Below are 15,585 nucleotides of genomic sequence, written 5' to 3' on the forward strand. Positions count from 1 at the left end.
CCAAGTGAGAAACTCTTTCAGTAAACAGGGAAAGAAGCCGTCGCGGTGGCGTCAGTTCGAAAGGCTTGCACTGGATCGGTAGCCGCACATTTATTCAGTTACCATGAAATAGGAATTTATTTGAAAGCTGGAAAGAAAACCACCCTGACAAATCATACTACCGTATCCAGGAGGGAAAGCGTGGTCCGGAAATGCATGTTTTGGGCACCGTGGGGCTTCGAAGTTCGAGACTGGCTAGGATATATTGGTGTGCAAGTATTTCAGATTTTTTGGGGAAACAAAGGGAGCATCACATCGTATAAAAAGTGCTATAACCTTCAGCTTTCTTCTTTAATACATACCGAACGTGGACCTTTCAAAGTAACACGCACTTATTTGATGAAGCTCGGCTGTAAAGTCATTATTTCTGTTGCTACTTGAACTGGGACAATAACGTCTCCTCTGGTGCTACAGAATAGCGTAGACAGCATTCTTGGTGTAACATAACAGAAAATAACGAAATATGGGTCGTGGCAGTATCAGTAGCCATGGAACAGGCAGCTCCACCAGTCCATTGGGGTGGCCCCGGGCATTTGCCAGAAAGTGAGGTACCCCTATTTCGTGTTGCAGCCACCTTACTTGATGAAACGGTAGTAGCACCGCATCAAAAATTGTAGGTAAAATATCTCTTAGCAAAGCGGGGTACGCAAGTTATCGTTGTCTGTTGGACGAATGATACGCCACAATACCTGGTTACCAATTATTCTATCCCATACGTTAGCATTGTACTTGTGTTGACGAGACCTAATCACATGTGAACATGACTTTTCGCCTGTCCGTATGCACAAACTGGTCAGGTTTACCATAATATCAAATGAGGAAGTTCATTAATCGGCGAAGAGCACCAAGGTCGGTCCATGTAGTAAGGCTGCGGAAAACGTTAATGCACTGTTACACTAGCTAAGTTACTTAGTTACGATGAAAACATGGAATATGCATACATCTAACGTATACCAAGGGAAGGTATTAGGCGCATTCTGATCATCCCTCTTACGCGGGTGACAAATGGGTTGCAGAAACTCGTAGGACGCCAAATACAATCCGAAGAAACTTCGACGCCACGTTCTCAAACACAGACGTCCGGTGCCCTCCCCACCATTCGTGGACATGAGTTCCATTTTCATAAATATTCAGTTTGATGTCTCGAACAACATCATATTTGCTGTTGATACTGTATTTGTACACCGTGTAATGAGCACAGATCATAGCATCTCCTATTCTTGGATCTTTCCTGTAAGATAACAAATAGACAGTTCTCACATTTTTATTTCTGTCCTTGATGAGTCAGCTTCATTAAGATCTTTAAAAAATTTCTGCAGTCATCAGTACCTAGCAGTGCTGCAAAGGCGGAAGACGTCTACTGTGAATGACAGCCAAGGATTAAAACTAGATTCTATAAATCAACATTTCTTATGCGTTGTCGTATGCTCGAAATGTATCTTAGTGGCCCTTATGGAGGCTGCAGGGAGTACTTGAAAAGCAAACAATTAACAGATGTGTGCTCGCTCTTGTAAGGCTTAGTGGAGTGGGTGTATCATTCTTAGATTCCAGTTAAAGAAATATACTTTGTGCAGTAAAGAACACTTGCGTGCATAGGGATAAAATAAAAAGATTTTATAACATAATGTGTATACAGCATTCTACAGCGAAAACAACATTTCACACGGACCCCATTAAGATAGTGCGATGTGCAACGAAAATACACTACTGGCAATTAAAATTGCTACACCAAGGAGAAATGCAGATGATAAACGGGTATTCATTCGACAAATATATTATACTAGAACTGACCTGTGATTACATTTTCACGCAATTTGGGTGCATAGATCCTGAGAAATCAGTACCAAGAACAACCATATCTGGCCGCAACAACGGCCTTGATATGCCTGGGCATTGAGTCAAACAGAGCTTGGATGGTGTGTACACGTACAGCTGCCCATGCAGCTTCAACACGATACCACAGTACATCAAGAGTCGTGACTGACGTTTTGTACGAGCCAGTTGCTCGGCCACCATTAACCAGACGTTTTCAATTGGTGAGAGATCTGGAGAACGTGCTGGCGAGGGCAACAGTCGAACATTTTCTGCATCCAGAAAGGCCCGTACAGGGCCTGCAACATGCGGTCGTGCATTATCCTGCTGAAATGTTGGGTTTCACGGGGATCGAATGAAGGGTAGCACGTCATCTTCTTGGTGTAGTAATTTTAATGGCCCCCATGGAGGTTCGAGTCCTCCCTCGGGCATGGGTTTGTTTGTTTGTCCTTAGGATAATTTAGCTTAAGTAGTGTGTAAGCTTAGGGACTGATGACTTTAGCAGTTAAGTCCCATAAGATTTCACACACATTTCAACTTTTTTTTAATGGCCAATAGTGTACTTTTGAAATTACAGTCAGATCTCGCACACTGACCAGTCTCTACGTTTTTCGATATTGTAAATTTTTGGCTAGTGTAATATCTCATCCACGACAAAGGAATTATTGGCGGTCTCTGCCTCAGCTTCACAAAATGAAGAAAAGGTATGGTGATCTTCTTGCCGGAGATTTTCTGAAGCCATGAAAATGTTGTTTATGCCTCGAGTAGTGGATTATGGTGAAACCTGTCAAGTGAGTGAGCAGTTGGGAAGTGTAGGAAGAATCAGGCAACACGCTGGGTTTGCAAACATGCCGATATCTGGATGCTTATTAGCCACATTTTTCCACAGTTGACAAATGAGGGAATTTCAGTTGGGCGTGGTCGCACGTCCGGTACTCCAAGGTAATTTTCATTAGACTGGAAGCGCCAGTCTCCCTGGGTGCGGTGCCTGTGAATATTTACTTCCGCTGTCGCACGGCCCCGCTAAGTGTTGGCGCCAGGGTAGCCAAGTCCTATAACTCACGTTTTGTGACTCTGCGTCCTCACCTTCCCACTACTGCCTCGCGACTCGCGGCTGGTGTGAGCCTGTCCCCAACTCAGCTGGTCGACACTTATTTTATTTTGTTTACTGACAAACGGTTACCAGGCCACACAGTCATTTCATCTGTTTTGATACATCAGCCATGGACATTTACAGACTGGCCATTAAAATTGCTACAACAAGAAGAAATGCTGATGAAAAATGGCTATTCATTGGACAAATATATTATACTAGAACTGACATGTGATTACATTTTCACTCGATTTGGGTCCATAGATCCTGAGAAATCAGTACCCAGAACAACCACCTCTGGCCGTAATAACGGCCTTGATACGCCTGGGCATTGGGTCAAACAGAACTTGAATGTACGGGTGCAGGTACAGCTTGCCCATGCAGTTTCAACACGATATCACAGTTCATCAAGAGTAGTGACTGGCGTATTGTGACGAGCCAGTTGCTCGGCCACCATTGACCAGACGTTTTCAGTTGGAGAGAGATCTGGACAATGTGCTGGCCAGGGCAGCAGTCGAACATTTTCTGTATCCAGAAAGGCCCTTACAGGACCTGTAACATGCGGTCGTGCATTATCCTCTGAAATGTAGGGTTTCGCCGGGATCGAATGAAAGGTAGAGCTGCACACACCCACACACGCACGCACACATCTGAATTGTAACGTCCACTGTTCAAAGTGCCGTCAATGCGAACAAGAGGTGACCGAGACGTGTAACCAATGGCACCCCATACCATCACGCCGGGTCATACGCCAGTATGGCGATGACGAATACATGCTTCCAGTGTGCGTTCACCGCGATGACGCTAAACACGGATGCGACCATTATGATGCTGTAAACACAACTTGGATTCATCCGAAAAAATGACGTTTTGCCATTCGTGCACCCAGCTTCGTCGTTTAGTACACCATCGCAGTCGCTCCTGTCTGTGATGAAGCATCAAGGGTAACCGCAACCATGGTCTCCGAGCTGACAGTCTATGCTGCTGCAAACGTCGTCGAACTGTTGGTGCAGATGGTTGTTGTCTTGCAAACGTCCCCATCTGTTGACTCAGGGATCGAGACGTGGCTGCACGATCCGTTACAGCCATGCGGATAAGATGCCTGTCATCTCGACTGCTAGTGATACGAGGCCGTTGGGATCCAGAAAGGCGTTCCGTATTGCCCTCCTGAACCCACCGATTCAATATTCTGCTAACAGTCATTGGATCTCGACCAACGCGAGCAGGAATGTCGTGATATGATAAACCGCAATCGCGATAGGCTACAATCCGACCTATATCAAAGTCGGAAACGTGATGGTACGCATTTCTTCTCCTTACAAGAGGCATCACAACAACGTTTCACCAGGCAACGCCGCTCAATTCCTGTTTGTGTATGAGAAATCGGTTGGAAACTTTCCTCATGTCAGCACGTTGTAGGTGTCGCCACCGGCGGCAACCTTGTGTGAATGCTCTGAAAAGCTAATCATTTGCATATCACAGCATCTTCTTCCTGTCGGTTAAATTTCGCGTCTGCAGTATGTCAGCTTTGTGGTGTAGCAATTTTAATGGCCAGTAGTGTATGTTACATTCACTAGTATTAACACAGTTTTTACCCTTTGTTTACATTTTTCCCATTATCAAACACTCATCGCCGAGGCGAGGCTGGAACCCGCGCTAGGCATCGACGATACTCCGAATCCGGAGAATACAACTAGTGCTGATGAAGCCCAACGACCCAATGAGATCAGCTGTCGTTATCCACGTGTTACCCATCACCAGATACTCCTTTTCATCAGCTAGCTCAGATTTAGCAGGAAATGGTTCAAATGGCTCTGAGCACTATGGGACTTAACATCTGAGGTCATCAGTCCCCTAGAACTAAGAACTACTTAAACCTAACTAACCTAAGGACATCGTACACATCCATGCCCGGGGCAGGATTCGAACCTACGACCGTAGCGGTCGCGCGGTTCCTGACTGAAGCACCTAGAACCGCTCGGCCATACCGGCCGGCCTAGCAGGAAACAGATTAGAGCCTTCCAAATCAGTGAACGCAGAAATATAAATTAGGCGCCCTGAGAATATTGCACTGTCGAGTAATTGAATTAGAGACTGCTACTCAGTGGCGAACAGCACCTCCTTTCGCCCTAGCCGCATCTACAGAGAGATTACACAAGGCACTGAAAGCACTGACTCATAACCACTCAATCATCGCTTGCAACTCTCGGATGCTTGTGAGAGTTGGACCCGCGACACTAAAATCTCTCTCGATAGATTTTATATGTGTTCCATACATTTGAGGTCAGGTTAGATTGGTACAAGGACACCCGCTGTGTGTTCCATAAACTATCCTGACACTATCTTAGCCACTGACTTTGAAGTGAGTTGTTCCGTTGATTTTCTTCACATGTAGTCGCCTGCGTGGAACAAATAGATGCATATGACGAGGTTCATGTACCTCTGACAGCCAGCGGCAAATACTTTAAGGGCCTAATAACGCCTCGTATAACGTCATCCACCACTTGCGTGAACCGTGCCCTGTTGATAAAAGTGACGCGTCGTGTGGGGTTTCAGCGACCTCACGTCCTGGCATCAGCGTGTACCTCCGTTTGCCTCTACTCACGAGTGCGCGAGACATTTTCCCGTGCTTAAAGCGTCACGTGATGGGGTTGTTGCACACAAGGTAACCTCTGCGTCCTGTGACGTGCGATGACCAGAGAATCGTTGCGTGGGGCGGTGGTTTCTGTACCACACAGCGAGGGGGTGATTCCGTACGGTAAGGTTGCTAACCAGTTGTTGTTGGACTACCATAAACTGGTGAGTGATTTTCCATTGTGGCCCGTCTACTCGCTGTTGGGAGGTATTCTTGTCATGTCCGTGGCATTGGATAAGCCACACGTGCCAAACACCTCCTCCTCCCGCCCCCCCCCCCCCTCGACTCATGACAAACGGCGAACACATACCTCTGTAAAATCTGGCGACTCTGTCAGAGTATGTGTAACATGTTTCACAGGTAATAGTTTTTATTGTATTTATTTCATATTCCTCGGTTCTGGGAGGAACATAGACATAGTAAAAAACCTGAATATACAAAATGGTTCAAATGGCTCTGAACACTATGGGACTTAACAGCTATGGTCATCAGTCCCCTAGAACTTATAACTACTTAAACCTAACTAACCTAAGGACATCACACAACACCCAGTCATCACGAGGCAGAGAAAATCCCTGACCCCGCCGGGAATCGAACCCGGGAACCCCGGCATGAGATGCAAGAACGCTACCGCATGACCACGAGCTGCGGACCTGAATCTACAGTATTAATGTTCCACAACAGTATTTATTTAATAGTTCGTGATTTCAACGAGAGTTCATAGCTGTATAAAAATTATTGTTTTCTGAAGATATGTGACATTTTACGGCTATATCGATACAAAAACACAAGCATAATGTAAACCTAAAGAGGCTCTGAGGGAATAAAACTTATATTACAGTACATTCAAAGATTAAAAGTATACGAATGTGTAAGCCAAATATGTCGTACAAGTGAGTAATGGCACACACTACTATGTTATTTGTAAAAACTGGTGAATGTGATGAACAGGCCGAAAAATGGGTGGGAGGGGTGGGGGGAAAAGGGGTGAAAGGACTCTATGGAATGTGGATGTGGAACAAATACAACAAGCATATTATCTAATGGTGAGAAAAGAATTAACTGGTTATTGCTGTTTCCGTATGTGTGAGTAACGAAAGGTTAGGTTAGTGTTGTTTAACGTCCCGTCGACAACGAGGTCATTAGAGACGGAGCGCAAGCTCAGGTTAGGGAAGGATGGGGAAGGAAATCGGCCGTGCCCTTTCAGAGGAACCATCCCGGCATTTTCCTGAAACGATTTAGGGAAATCACGGAAAACCTAAATCAGGATGGCTGGAGATGGGATTGAACCGTCGTCCTCCCGAATGCGAGTCCAGTAACGAAAGGATTGGAGACCGAAAAAGAAAGAATCCATCTTTGCTTAACGTGCTCCGAATGAATTTCATTCATATGATATTATATGTGATGTTCTCCATCGAGGAACTAAAGACGGGAAACTGATACTACTCGTGATTATGGCCATTAATAAGCACCATGCAAAGAATCCTGACAGGGTCTTTAATGAACAAACAGTACTCCATTACTCACCCTGAGTGAATTAACAGCCGTCAATTAATATTTCTGTCATCGTTAGATAATGTGCTTGTTGTGACTGTTACACACCCACGTTTCATAGAATCCTTTCTCCCATTCCTCTCCGCCCCCTCCCCTCTCCCCCCCCCTTTTCGGCCTGTTCATCATATTTACCAGTTTGTAACATAGTTCGTGATTTCAACGAGAGTTCATAGCTGTTTTTCGAAGATATGTGACATTTTACGTCTATGTAGACACAAAACACAAGCATAATGTAACAACTAAAGAGGCTCTGAGCAAATAAATCTGTAAGCCAAACACAACAAGCATATTATCTAATGGTGAGAGAAGGATTAAATGGCTATTGCTGTTTCCGTATGTGTGAATAACGAAAGGATTCTCGAGTATTACACCGCAGCCACCACCAGCGCAGCCTCCGACGACGCTCTCAGTGCAAGTTCAAAATGGTTCAAATGGCTCTGAGCACTATGGGACTTAACAACTGTGGTCATCAGTCCCCTAGAACTACTTAAACCGAAGTAACCTAAGGACATCACACACAGCCATGCCCGAGGCAGGATTCGAACCTGCGACCGTAGCAGTCGCGCGGTTCCAGACAGCACGCCTAGAACCGCGAGACCACCGCGGCCGGCTCAGTGCAAGTCAATGGAGGGTATTTACATGCAGTATTGGTAATGTAATGCTAGGGGAGGAAAACCAAGAGAAGTCTGTGTGTACATGTATGCATATGGGCGCCAAAATAGGAGGTGGAGAACAGAAGTGAGTGCACACCAAGCCCGAGTCAGTGAGTCGGTCGAACAGTTAAGTCAGTCGAGTGAAAGTAATCGGCCAGTAAAAGTTGTATTGTGAGCTGCTGGTTCCTAAGGTAGTACAGTAATTTGACATCATCTGATGTTATATGTTAATGATGAGAAGATCTGTTTTGGAGCAGCGAAGCTAAAGCAAAACCTCGGATGTATGTTACTGTGTAGCTAGGGTATGTTGCAATAGTAAGACACTCTAAGCTCCATGGTACGTTGCGAGATATTGCACTAAGTAGGATAACTAATATTTTGTGCAATAAGAATGCCATGTGGTATTATCAATACGGAAAGGCTAAATGGAACTGGTATTCAATATACAGGGTGATCAAAAAGTCAGTATAAATTTGAAAACTTAATAAACCACGGAATAATGTAGATAGAGAGATAAAAATTGACACACATGCTTGGAATGACATGGGGTTTTATTAGAACCAAAAAAAAAGTTCATAAAACGTGCGACAGATGGCGCGTGCAAGTTCTCTTGCGCGCGTCGTTTGGTGACGATCGTGTGCTCAGCCGCCACTTTCGTCATGCTTGGCCTCCCAGGTCCACAGACCTCAGTCCAAGCTATTATTGGCATTGGGGTTACGTGACGTCGCAAGTGTATCGTGATCGACCGACATCTCTAGGGATGCTGAAAGACAACATCCGACGCCAATGCCTCACCATAACTCCGGACATGCTTTACAGTGCTGCTCACAACATTATTGCTCGATTACAGCTATTGTTGAGGAATGATGGTAGACATATTCAGCATTTCCTGTAAAGAACATCATCTTTGCTTTGTTCTACTTTGTTATGCTAATTATTGCTATTCTGATCAGATGAAGCGCCATCTGTCGGACATTTTTTGAACTTTTGTGTTTTTTTGCTTCTAATAAAACCCCATATCATTCCAAGCATGTGTGTCAATTCGTACTTCTCTATCTACATTATTCCGTGATTTATTCAGTTTTCAAATTTATACTGACTTTTTGATCACCCGGTACATTGTAGGAGACGCAGTTCCCCTCCACCTTCGGATAAAGTAACGTCTCGATTTATATATGTATGCATCAATGTTTTATTTTTCAGTAATTATCAAGAAATATTTCAAATTGTTGGTCAAGTATTGGTTACCTCTGTCACGTCACCTGGGATAGATTTCTGATCTCAGGTCTGAACTTCAGCATCGTAACAATAAACTTATAGGAAGTACAACTAGAAGACTGCTAATTAAAGTGCAGTACTAAAATAAAGACTGCTTATCAAAGTGCCATATTAAAATTTTGTGAATAATATAAAAAGATTTTCTACTCAAAGAACAATGCAGTAAAGTTAACGATTTTGGGCACTCTCACTGTATTGCAAGAAAACATTTTCCACGTCTTGCAAACTGAAAATAATTAGTTGGTCTTAAAAAATCTTGGAAAATACTTGAAAGTGAAACTCAAAATATGTACATTTTCTTCAGGTGTTTTATGCGTGATGTATTTTTCGTGGTAGTTATATCCAGAGTGTACTTGACAGCATTTCTACCGCTGTGGCTACCAGCATTGCTATACTCTGCTTCTAACTGTTAAAACTTATTGCTCAAATGAAAGGGTAATGTGTAGGAAATATGACTATGGGGAAGCAGAGTTCACAAAAAAATGGCTCTGAGCACTATGGGACACAACTGCTGAGGTCATTAGTCCCCTAGAACTTAGAACTAGTTAAACCTAACTAACCTAAGGACATCACAAACATCCATGCCCGAGGCAGGATTCGAACCTGCGACCGTAGCGGTCTTGCGGTTCCAGACTGCAGCGCCTTTAACCGCACGGCCACTTCGGCCGGCTGCAGAGTTCACATCGAAGTTTCATTGCATTTCTAATTGGTTTAGTAGTGATATATTGCAAAATGTCAGCAGCTCGTGGTCTCGCGGTAGCGTTCTCGCTTCCCAAACCGCAGACCGCAACCGCCGCCCCCGCTCCCAGCCACGCCCAGTCAACCGCTCTCCGCTCGCATCTCCGTAACAGTGACCTAGTGAAGTGCGCAAAAATAATCAATGTGCCCCAGTGATAGTGCATACAAAAGGGATACACAGTGATTTCTACCCACAGAAGTGCTAATCTCAAATCTGTGCCACTCTCTCCCATTAAACTTGATTCTACATCTACATACATACTCCGCAATCCACCATACGGTGCGTGGCGGAGGGTACCTCGTACCACAACTAGCATCTTCTCTCCCTGTTCCACTCCCAAACAGAACGAGGGAAAAATGACTGACTATATGCCTCTGTACGAGCCCTAATCTCTCTTATCTTATCTTTGTGGTCTTTCCGCGAAATATAAGTTGGCGGCAGTAAAATTGTACTGCAACCAGCCTCAAATGCCGGTTCTCTAAATTTCCTCAGTAGCGATTCACGAAAAGAACGCCTCCTTTCCTCTTGAGACTCCCACCCGAGTTCCTGAAGCATTTCTGTAAAACTCGCGTGATGATCAAACCTACCAATAACAAATCTAGCAGCCCGCTTCTGAATTGCTTCTATGTCCTCCCTCAATCCGACCGGATAGGGATCCCAAACGCTCGAGCAGTACTCAAGAATAGGTCGTATTAGTGTTTCATAAGCGGTCTCCTTTACAGATGAAACACGTCTTCCCAAAATTCTACCAATGAACCGAAGACGACTATCCGCCTTCCACACAACTGCCATTACATACTTGTCCCATTTCATATCGCTCTGCAATGTTACACCCAAAATATTTAATCGACGTGACTGTTTCAAGCGCTACACTACTAATGGAGTATTCAAACATTACGGTATTCTTTTTCCTATTCATCTGCATTAATTTACATTTATCTATATTTAGAGTTATCTGCCAGTCTGTACACCAATAACAAATCCTGTCCAAGTCATCCTGTATCCTCCTACAGTCACTCAACGACGACACCTTCCCGTTCACCACAGCGTCATCAGCAAACTGCCGCACATTGCTATCCACCCTATCCAAAAGATCATTTATGTAGATAGAAAACAACAGCGGACCTACCACACTTCCCTGGGGCACTCCAGATGATACCCTCACCTCCGATGAACACTCACCATCGAGGACAACGTACTGGGTTCTATGATTCGAAGAAACTCAAAAGCGTGTCGAACCCATCTGCCCCTACCATCTACGTTCATACTTAATTTGATTCCTTCTTGTGTATATTAGTGCTCTCGTACTTAAATTCCTTCTTTTTCTGCGTTTTTTGGTGACATTAATATGTGTTGTATTTCTTCGCTCCAAGACTTATGTAACCTTTGCTAAATCTAATACCAATTCTTTGTAATAATTTGTAATGTTTATTTGCCACTATTATTACCGTTTTCATTGCCATGTCGCAAAATTAACAAAATTGACAGTGATTTTAGCGAACTGAGTACCTAAAACAGAATACAAGCAAATAACTCTGAAGAACTATCTGACGAAATCTTGACATGAAGCCAAACAGCAAAAGGAAAATATAAAAGGAACATTTAATACTTGTAAAAATTGAAACAACAGACGAAATTCACAAATTTTATATCTCATTTTTATCTTTGTACATCGTTACAAGAAGTAAATTTTTATGAGATTGTTAAAAGAAGGCACGGGGTCCCGGGTTCGATTCCCGGCGGGGTCAGGCGTTTTCACCTCCCCCGAGATGACTGGGTGCTGTTGTGTCGTGTTTATCATCATCATTCATTCCCATTACGGTCAGAAGAAGGCAACGGCAAACCACCTCCATTAGGACATTGCCTAGTACCGCGGTGCGGGTCTACCACATCGTTCCCCTACGTTCTGTCACGAAGCGTGGGACTTCCATTTCCATTCGTACTTATAGTTAAATGCACTGTTGAATATGACACAGCACCACAACAGCCTTAAATAATTGTCCGCAGCTCGTGGTCGTGCGCAGCGTTCACGCTTCCCACGCCCGGGTTCCCGGGTTCGATTCCCGGCGGAGTCAGGGATTTTCTCTGCCTCGTGATGACTGGGTGTTGTGTGATGTCCTTAGGTTAGTTAGGTTTAAGTAGTTCTAAGTTCTAGGGGACTGATGACCATAGATGTTAAGTCCCATAGTGCTCAGAGCCATTTGAACCTTAAATAATTTAATTTTCCTTTTCATTGCATGAATGGAGGTTTAAAAAATTGGAGATATTATTATTACTGTATATTATTCCATTTATCTGGTACTATTAAAGACCCGTTCAGATAGGTTCGTGTTTAAGCACATCGCTTCCTGGATTCGGAGAGGCTAGCTAGCCCAGTATCGAATCGGCCCAGCGGACTGACAATGAGAGCTGGTGTGCGGGTCAGCCTGGATATGGGCTTAAGTGACTTCCCGCATTCGACTAGGTGAATACTGGGCTGGTACTCGCATCCTGTCTCAGTTACACCATTCGCAAACATTTAGAAAACGTTCTTACTCTTTCACATGGAAAATTACTGCACACAGACGGGTTGGCTGCACAAATTTCATCCCAGAGTGTGTTTGTGTGTGTGTGTGTGGGGGGGAGGGGAGGTGGTAGGCGACAGAAAAAGGGCATCCGATTACCCTCTACCACTAACATTGCCAAAGCCAGGTCAAAGTGCTGACAGCGTGAAGATACAGATAATATCAGAAATAAGAAGATCCGATATTATTACAGAAGGAAATGATAAATTTAAGTAGGGGAAGTCCCCTATTTTAGGGAGCTTCCTCAGTTTGAGGAGGTAATATATTTCTGTCAGGTAGTTTGTGCCACCATGCGATGAACATTGAAACTAGAGGACAGGCATGTGTTTGATCTTGGAAGCCCACGTTTTCAATAGAGCGCAAACGTATTGTGTTGATAGAAGCAGGAAAGCACTGCTCACATTCCTGAAGGTTTTGTGCTTTATCATAAAGCTGTAAATGTGTTATAAGATATGAGTACATGATTAAATAAGTATACTTACATTAAATCTATACCGCTTTAGTACTGCAATGAGCCGGCCGCTGTGCTAGAGCGGTTCTAGGCGCTTCAGTCCGGAACCACGCTGCTGCTACGGTCGCAGGTTCGGATCCTGCCTCGGACATGGATGTGTGTGATGTCCTTAGGTAAGCTGGGTTTAAATAGTTCTAAGTCTAGGGGACTGATGACCTCCGATGTTAAGTCCCATAGTGCTTAGAGCCATTTGAACTATTTTTTTACTGCAATGACATAAATAGTTTCGTTGTTCACGAACTGCGGAGTGCACTAATGGAATCCGTTTTGTTAGCACGTGCAGGAGAATCAATTTGGGGAATTCTAGGATTCCTATTATGTGAGTCAAAAATGGTTCAAATGGTTCTGAGCACTATGGGACTTAACTTCTGAGGTCATCAGTTCCCTAGAACTTAGAACTACTTAAACCTAACTAACCTAAGGACGTCACACACATCCATGCCCAAGGCAGGATTTGAACCTGCGACCGTAGCGGTAGCGAGGTTCCAGACTGTAGCGCCTACAACCGCTCGTCACTCCGGCCGGCAATATGTGAGTCTCCAACTTGCGATCCCACATTATTCGTTGTAATTCCAAGTTCGTCTATATGTTTGTTCAATCACATTTGCTTTATACAAAATTAATTTTAAAGAAATCCTACTTTCATATCTGTAAACGTATTGTTATTTTTATGTCGAATGGCATACCAAAGAAAGTAATTTAATAGAAACAGAGAAAGAGTCCCTGACAATAGCCTACGCCAAATGAGTGCTGCCGTTCCAGCTATGCGCAGTAAAGAAATAGGGCTATAAAGCATCTCCCATCTCCAGTGTTCCTCAAACACCGTTGGAACGCTGTGTTAAGGACAACAGCACCCAAATGACTCTATGGACACCAAAATAGAAAGGAATTTTATTTTTCCTCGAGAACTGAAAGAGAACTTGAAGAATTACTGCATCCAAATGGAACAGCGATTCTATGGTCTCTCTAGAAACGATGCCCGTAGACTTGCTTATCACCTTACTATAAAAAATAACATTTTTCGCAAGTAAAACTGAAAGTTTGTAAAATGGTTACGCAGCTTCCTAAAAAGGAATTTAGAACTCTGCGTTAGGTCTCCCCAAGGCATTTCATTCTCCAGAGCTACGGGTTTTGCAGGTGAAGCTGTCGGCAAGTTTCTTGACGTTTATAAGCCGGCCTTAGTTTCAGTCAAAATCAACCCATCCAGATTGTTTAACTGTGACGAAACAGGTATCACACTTATGCAGCATAAGCACACTAAAATTGTTGAAATGAAGGGGGAAAAGCAAATCGCTTCTTTACAGGCTACTGAAAGGGGTGCAATCATTGCTGTAGTGACATGCATGAACCCTTAGGGTCACTTCATATGACCTCTGATGACCATCCTGCAGAAGAATATGAAGACAGAATTAATGGATGGTGCTTCTCTTATGCATACCATCTTTCAGGGTTGATTCAAACAGACATTTTTACACAATGGTTTCACCACTTTTTGCATCATGTGAAAACATCGAAAGATGATCCTGAGGTTCTTTTCGTGGATGGTCACTTAACCCATGTCATAAAATTGACATGATTAACTTGCAAAAAATAATCATGTCTCCATTGTGTCTCTACCACCTCATAGCACCCAAAAAATGCAGCCATTGGGTGTTTAGTTTATGGGGCCACTGAAGACATTTCATGCTCAGGACAGTTAGAGCTGGATCAAGTTCCATATTGGTCGTTTTACAACTGTGTACAAAGTAAGTGACATTTTTATAAAGCATACGTACAGACACCAACAGAAGAAATAGCAGCAAACTGTTTCCGAAAGGCAGATATGTTCCTATGCAACAATCAGAATTTCCGACCAAATGAATTTGTTGTTGTATAAGAACTGGCTGATCCTCCTGAGAACAGACTATCTGCAAATGAGAATCCGAAAGAAGTAACATCGCGTGAATCACAAAAAATGACGTTTCTGAAACAGTGAAATCTGAAGAAAGTGCTGTTTCTCAAACTCCAAGATCCAGATTTCTGATGGCAACTGGCATCGGTCCTCTTTTCAAAAATTAGATCCCGCACTGGTTCTGGCCAGCTGATTACGGGTCTCCTTACTAGCATTAGTTAGTGAACTCAGAGCAAAGAGTTCTAACACCGAAGTAAGTTGGGAATGCAGGACGTGGTAAATGTGGAGCATCAAACCAGGCGCCTAGACGTGGCCAACCGACTGGCAAGAAATGGAGGGTCGTTGAATCTTCATCAAAGTCCGAAGCTTATGAAATTGAACTGTCCGATAAAAGCAAACATAGCGACGACAATGAAGATGCGGAGTGCATCTATTGTGCAGGGCTCTTCTCAGAAGATCACAATGGAGAGAACTAGATTCGGTGCTCAAAACGCATATAATGTGTGAACACAGCATGTGGTGACTCTACAGTTAAGACATACGTTTGTGATAGGTGTCGTTAAAGGTGCTACAGGTGCCAAATATCCGACTGCTTGGTTTATATAAAATGGTCACAAGATCTCCCCAAATTGTGAACACATTTTCAAGAGAGACAGTTTTGCAATATTATTTGTTTTGCAGCATATCTAATGTAAACGTATAAAAACATCAGAATTTGAACATCCACCATGATTCTAAAATGTTAAATATAGCATATTTAGTGTTTGTATTAACATAAGCCGGCCGGAGTGGCCGAGCGATTCTAGGCGCTACGGT

This window comes from Schistocerca piceifrons, chromosome X (assembly GCF_021461385.2).
Source record: "Schistocerca piceifrons isolate TAMUIC-IGC-003096 chromosome X, iqSchPice1.1, whole genome shotgun sequence".
Lineage (NCBI taxonomy): Eukaryota > Metazoa > Arthropoda > Insecta > Orthoptera > Acrididae > Schistocerca > Schistocerca piceifrons.